Genomic DNA, 6,000 nt, shown 5'->3' with positions numbered 1-6,000 from the left:
ATGGATGCTCCTATGAGCGCTTTTCTTAAAAGAGCTCATAAAAACAAAAAGAAGAAATGATGTTTTAAAAATCTTCTTTGATAAACCTTGTTGGATAATGAAAGAACTTTGTTTTAAGTAATTATGTATGAATGATGTGTATTAATACTGATTTTTATCTTATGTTAATGAATATTGTTATGTCTTAATGAAGTCTTGATTAGTATTGTGTATTAATGAATTTTATATCATATTAATGAATGTTATGGTTAATAAATGGATGAATGAATCAATGAAGTATGTAATTAGATGATAATGGGTACTTTAGATTGATGTTAGGGGGAGGGGGGTGAGGCTAGATGAGCTTCCACCTTCACGTGGTTGGCCTTGTTAAGTAGAGAATATTATAGTATTCTTGAAACCAAGTGAAGCTCAAACTAACATAAAATGGACACTTCGCATGTGGTAGGTCTAAAATGATCCACGACTACTGCTGCCCATAACATGAATTTGTGAAATACATTTTGATATCACCAATTTCAACACTCTATTCAAAGCATAGGAGTGGCCTATAGTCTTAGTATGAATTTTGAGTAATGCCTCAGTCCATATTGCCTCAGAAGTGGCTAGAAGAAGCCTGCACGAATCTGAGACTATGAACTCTCCCTGCCTTGGCCAAGAAGAACTTGCCAACTCTCTACTATTATGGCAAACTACAGAGTGGTGTGGCTGGTCTGTAACCAACCAATAAGTTAACAATTAAAGGAATGAGCCTTCCTTCACCAAGGATTGCCAAGCAACGATCTCAAGTGTACCAATTTGATCAATGCTCCAATCCTTATTGAGAATCTTGTCCCAATCAATCTCTAGATGAAACAGGGACACAAAGTGACTAGTCAAATGGCGAATAACACCTAAACATCTAAAAATTTCATCCTTATATCTTCCAAGGTCACTCTAGTGAATCCCAACCAGTTTTGTTACTTCTTGTTGAGAAATCCCAACATTGACACCCAATTGAGATTGATCCCCAAGACCAATGCATCACATGAAGAAACTACATTCCCAAGCACCATAACAAGCGCAATGCACTCTTAGTCTATGATGCAGAGGTGGTGTGTGGTATCCATCTTCTTCATATGAGATAGCAAATCCATTCATTTTGCAACAACTCTTTACTCCTATGTCCCCTCAAGGACTTACCTTCCAGGCTACCCCAAGTGCACTTAGAGTTTCCCAAACACCATAACTTCTTCCAAGGCTTCAAACTTCATTCTTCCTTTGTGAATCATCTCCTCATGGCCTTTCCACCATGTTCCATCCATCCATTCATTTTGGACAACTAATCTCTTACCCAACATTCATATCTAGCCTTAAAGCTAGTAGCCCTCACCGGTCACTAATTTGGATTTCTCTCCAATAGTTCCCAAACCACTACGGAAACTAAAACCTGATTAAGATACCCTTTTGGGATCTAAACATCCTCCCTAAGTTTCAATATCAACTCTTTTGGACCATACCAAAAATCCACACTAGGCCTAATTCTCCAATTTTACACAGCAACCCACAACTCCACTAAACCCTATGATTCCAAAGGGTGAAACAGTCCTTCTAGGGGTTGAGAAACAATAGATTTTCAAGATTTTAAGGTTCTACCCTTTACACAACACATTTGCCACCAAACCCTTGTTTTTGGGGTCACTAATCTAGGGCTTGTTCAACAGGACCTCTAACCATATCACCAGAACAAAATAACTACATAAACACTTCATAACTGATCCCCCCATACGCATTTGATCACCAAACATCTTCAATCTTGAAGTAAATTACTTTTAATATGACTAGTGTCTATGTTGGTATGTACGGAATAGTATAGATATTTTACGGACAACCAAGAATTGAATAAAAATTTTGAGTTTTCTTGCACATTTGAAGCATTTTCTGGTGGTGTAATCTTTCATTCATGTTGGGAAAGTGTTATTAAGAGACTTTGAATCAGATTTAATACATTTATTAACAGGTTTAAATCTTTATTGTTGCTGTCACACTGATTTTTATGATTTAAAATAATTATCCCAATACTCCTAGACCCTAAACACCCATATTTGTATCATTTGGTCATTTTGACCATTTTTTACATTATTCTTGACAATTGGGTCCTTTGACACCAATGTTGAGCTTATTATATATTTATGTCTTTAAAGGCTTCATTACATCAGTTTAGGTCCATATGACCTTTGAGCACATATATCATGCCTTCTAGGCCCCTTGTATCTCTAGGGCTCATCAATAGGTCTTGCAGTAGGGTACAATCTAAAAAATATGGTGCAACTATACAATACCAGTGCTAAGAGCACCTAGGAGGAGAATGTATGGTTTAATATTCTCAAAAGGACTTCCCATAGTGGGGCAATGAGGTTGGGTACATGATTAGGGATCAGTAGGACTATTCCACATTGTAAGATGCCACTTGCACTAGTCATTGCATAAAGAACAACCAGCCAAACGAAGTCCATAATGAAGAAGAAAGTGTGGGTATGAAAAATTTCCCATTAGAACCAAAAAATCTTTTGTTATGATAGCACTATTTTTTAACAAATATGTGGTTTCTACATAGTTGTTAGTTCAAGTCAGTAATTTTTTAGAGAAAAATGATTGACCCAGGATAGCTTCAAACAAATAGAAAAAAGCTTCAAGCTGGAATCAAAGTAACACCAAGATTTGTGATGCTCCATGTTTTAAGTTGTAGACAACGAATCATAAATATGCAAGTATTATGTCAGTGCTTAACAATTTAGTTAATTGTCCTAGGACAAGTTTTCCTAGTTTGCTTGTATTATATCTTATGTACGTTCCAGCCTGTTGACTTATTCTTGGTCATTCATGGTTATGATCCATTGGAAGTAAATCCTGAGGATATGGTCTGCTTTGCAATGGAAGAGCCACAGGTCAGTCATAATGATACACTTGAATATTGAAGCCGATTTCTTGATTCACTCATTTTGTATTTCACTAGTAGGAGTAAAAGATAATATTGCATTGCTATTTACATTGCTTGTTTAAATTATTTGTTAGTGTACTGGTTTCATTGTTCTACATTTCTGAGTGCCATGATATGTTCTTTTGATACTTATTTTGTGCAGACAATGGCTTCCTATTTAGTATTTGATGCAGTTGCAACATATTACCTTTACATGACATATGTACACCCTTTTATCTTTTCTTTAGCAACAATAATCCCTATGCCCCCCGATGAAGTTTTACGCAAAGGCAGTGGAACTCTTTGTGAAATGTTGCTTATGGTTTGGGTGACTAATCTTTCAATGGCTTGAAATCTTTTATAAATTGTTCCAATCTAATTTAGGGTCACTTAAATCTATCAAGGTTTAGGAATATTCACACATTTAGAAAACTGAAATTCAATAATGTATACTTTTAAAGATTTTTTGTAAATGAAATGGCTATTGAAATAATTACATTCCTAGTTGTTCCCTACTATTTTGGTACAACATTGGTTAAATCCAAGCTAGATCTTATTAAGTGTTATAATGCTTAAATGCTTTCTTCAAGTCTCGGATTATCATTCTAGAAAAATCTGTTTATTTTCTTTAGCGATTTCATCCTTTTTGTTCACAGGTTTTTTGAAAGGTGCTTTGAGGCTTAAACATGATTATTAGTGATTTGGTGATTATAATATAGGGTTTTGATGATATTATTGTTGGATTTTTATTAATGTATGAACCTTTGCAGGCATTCAAGGCAAACATCATTTGTTCCAACAAGCATCAATCTGAACCAAAAAAGTTTTACAATGGGCATCTACTTGAGAGTGAAACATATATTGGAGGCCATGTTGAATGTCTTGAAAGTGGTGTCTTCCGCTCTGATCTTCCTACAAAATTTTTTCTTGAACCTTCCGCTTATCAGGTGCCTTTCTGGTCAAAATTTCTTTTGAAAGTATATATTTTGCAGGAATTTTTCATTGAGTACTATGTTATCAAATTCTTCATTGGCAAGCCCAAAGTCTGGTCCTTATCATATTCTTGCTAAAGTCTTTCCAAATTTTGTTAAATGAACCCAACACAAATTTTGTAGATAATGCTTTGTCATATAAGACTTAGCTCTGCAATGTGTTTGTAACATCTGGCTCTGAATTTGTTGGTTCTTTGGTGTCTGCTGATTGGTGTAGGTATTGTTAAATGAGCATTGTGGAAGCAAGTACAGTATTTCAAGGAATATACATCTTGAATAACAACCATTGTTGGGGGAGAGTGTGCTTCGATCTTAGTCTCTTTGCCCATTCATCTCTCCTCTCATGTCTTTCTCTCCCTCTCTAGCTTCCTCTTCCTCAACCTTTGTATATCTCTCTCTCTCTCTCTCTCTCTCTCTCTCTCTCTCTCTCTCTCTCTCTCTCTCTCTCTCTCTCTCTCTCTCTCTCTCATGGACATCAAAAATGTATGTCAAAAATAGACCAAAATTTTCCCCATTTCACCTTCCACTCCTCTTTGGCGTACCCATCGTACACCAATGGCAATTACTGATTAGTACCAATGCCAAAAAAAAAAAGGGCAGAGATCACTGGGATCGAACAACCTTAAGACATTTTCACTGCCTAACTCTGATGTGAGATGGCAACACATACCAAATTGTCTCAAAAAATAGGATAATTTTTTTCCATGTTGTGCATTGTGGTGCTAGAAATCAACTCATGCATCTCAGACAAGACATAGAACTGCTTGTACCAAATTAAGTAGTCTATCATTAATTTGCAAACATTTCACCGTCAAACCATTTTTTTTGTAGAATTTTTTGGAAGTTTTATGCTACACTAACAATTTTACCATAAAATTTGTAATTCTGAAAACACTGCGGTTGAGTTCAATATTTCCTAAGCTCTTTAATACATGTCTACTAATTACACAGATGCTGAAATCAATACACATTAAGGTTGAGTTTATCCTGTTAAACATTTGTAAGTATTACTGTACAGAAGCTTCATTTTAACCAATGATAAAAATGCTTGCAATTTCCTTGTGCATTTGCACAGAGGTTCAATTAATGTTCTGCATTCAGCTACCGTGTCTGATTTTGAAGATAAGTTTCTATCAGATTATATGCTGGAAAGAATTGTTGCTGGCTTTTAACCAAGGTTGTTGACTGATTTGTGGGTCAATTCAATAGAAATAAAAATAAAATTTAATAACTAAATAAAGAAATACTAACACAAATCAATAAAATATTAAAAATAACACTACAAGAAATTTGAAACGGCAAAGAGGTCAAAGGATTTCAGATCTAGAAATAAGGCCTAAAAACTACCCTTCCATTGATCGACATATACTCCTCTATTACGCATTACTATTTTGTGTTTCAGTTTCACTACACGAAACTTCTTCTTATGCTTCAATTGCTTTAATGTGTGCCATTCTTCCTAGCTGGTTACTGTTCACTAATTCATTGTCCTTAAGTTGTTGCACTATTTCTAAAGGAGAGTTTAATCATGTCTTACAGACTCAAATAATAAGCTTAAAAAGGCAAACCTTGAGACATGCATTCATTCATGTTGTGACTTATGGCAAAGAGGATACATAATTCTCTGCGAAGTTTTGCATACAATATATAAGTGTTTTTATTAGGGTTCTAGGTTACTTCCAATAATTTCATGCTTCCCAATCACTTTATATGATTCTACCTTTATATGCTAATTTAGCCACATTTCTATTGGGGCATCTTTCATTGCAACTTGTTTTATGTAACTAGTGCAAGGGAGTAGTACTCATGGTTGTGCAAAGATTTGGGATGGAAGATTGTCACAAAGTGTTAAGTGAATGCCGCCTTTGTCAAGGCTCTTTAAGTAATGATGTTGGGGTGATATTAGAGTGGATGCAAAACTCCATTAATGGGTCTTAAATATATCTTTATCTATGTATTACTGATACTCTAAGATGTATGTGGGCATGTTTTGGAAGAGGCTAGCCAGCTCATCTCACATGTTAATTTTGTAGTAGAATTTATAGGTAG

Source organism: Cupressus sempervirens, chromosome 4, assembly GCF_028749045.1.
Source record: "Cupressus sempervirens isolate cs-2001-9-10 chromosome 4, ASM2874904v1, whole genome shotgun sequence".
Taxonomy (NCBI): Eukaryota; Viridiplantae; Streptophyta; class Pinopsida; order Cupressales; family Cupressaceae; genus Cupressus; species Cupressus sempervirens.
This window is presented reverse-complemented; position numbering follows the sequence as displayed.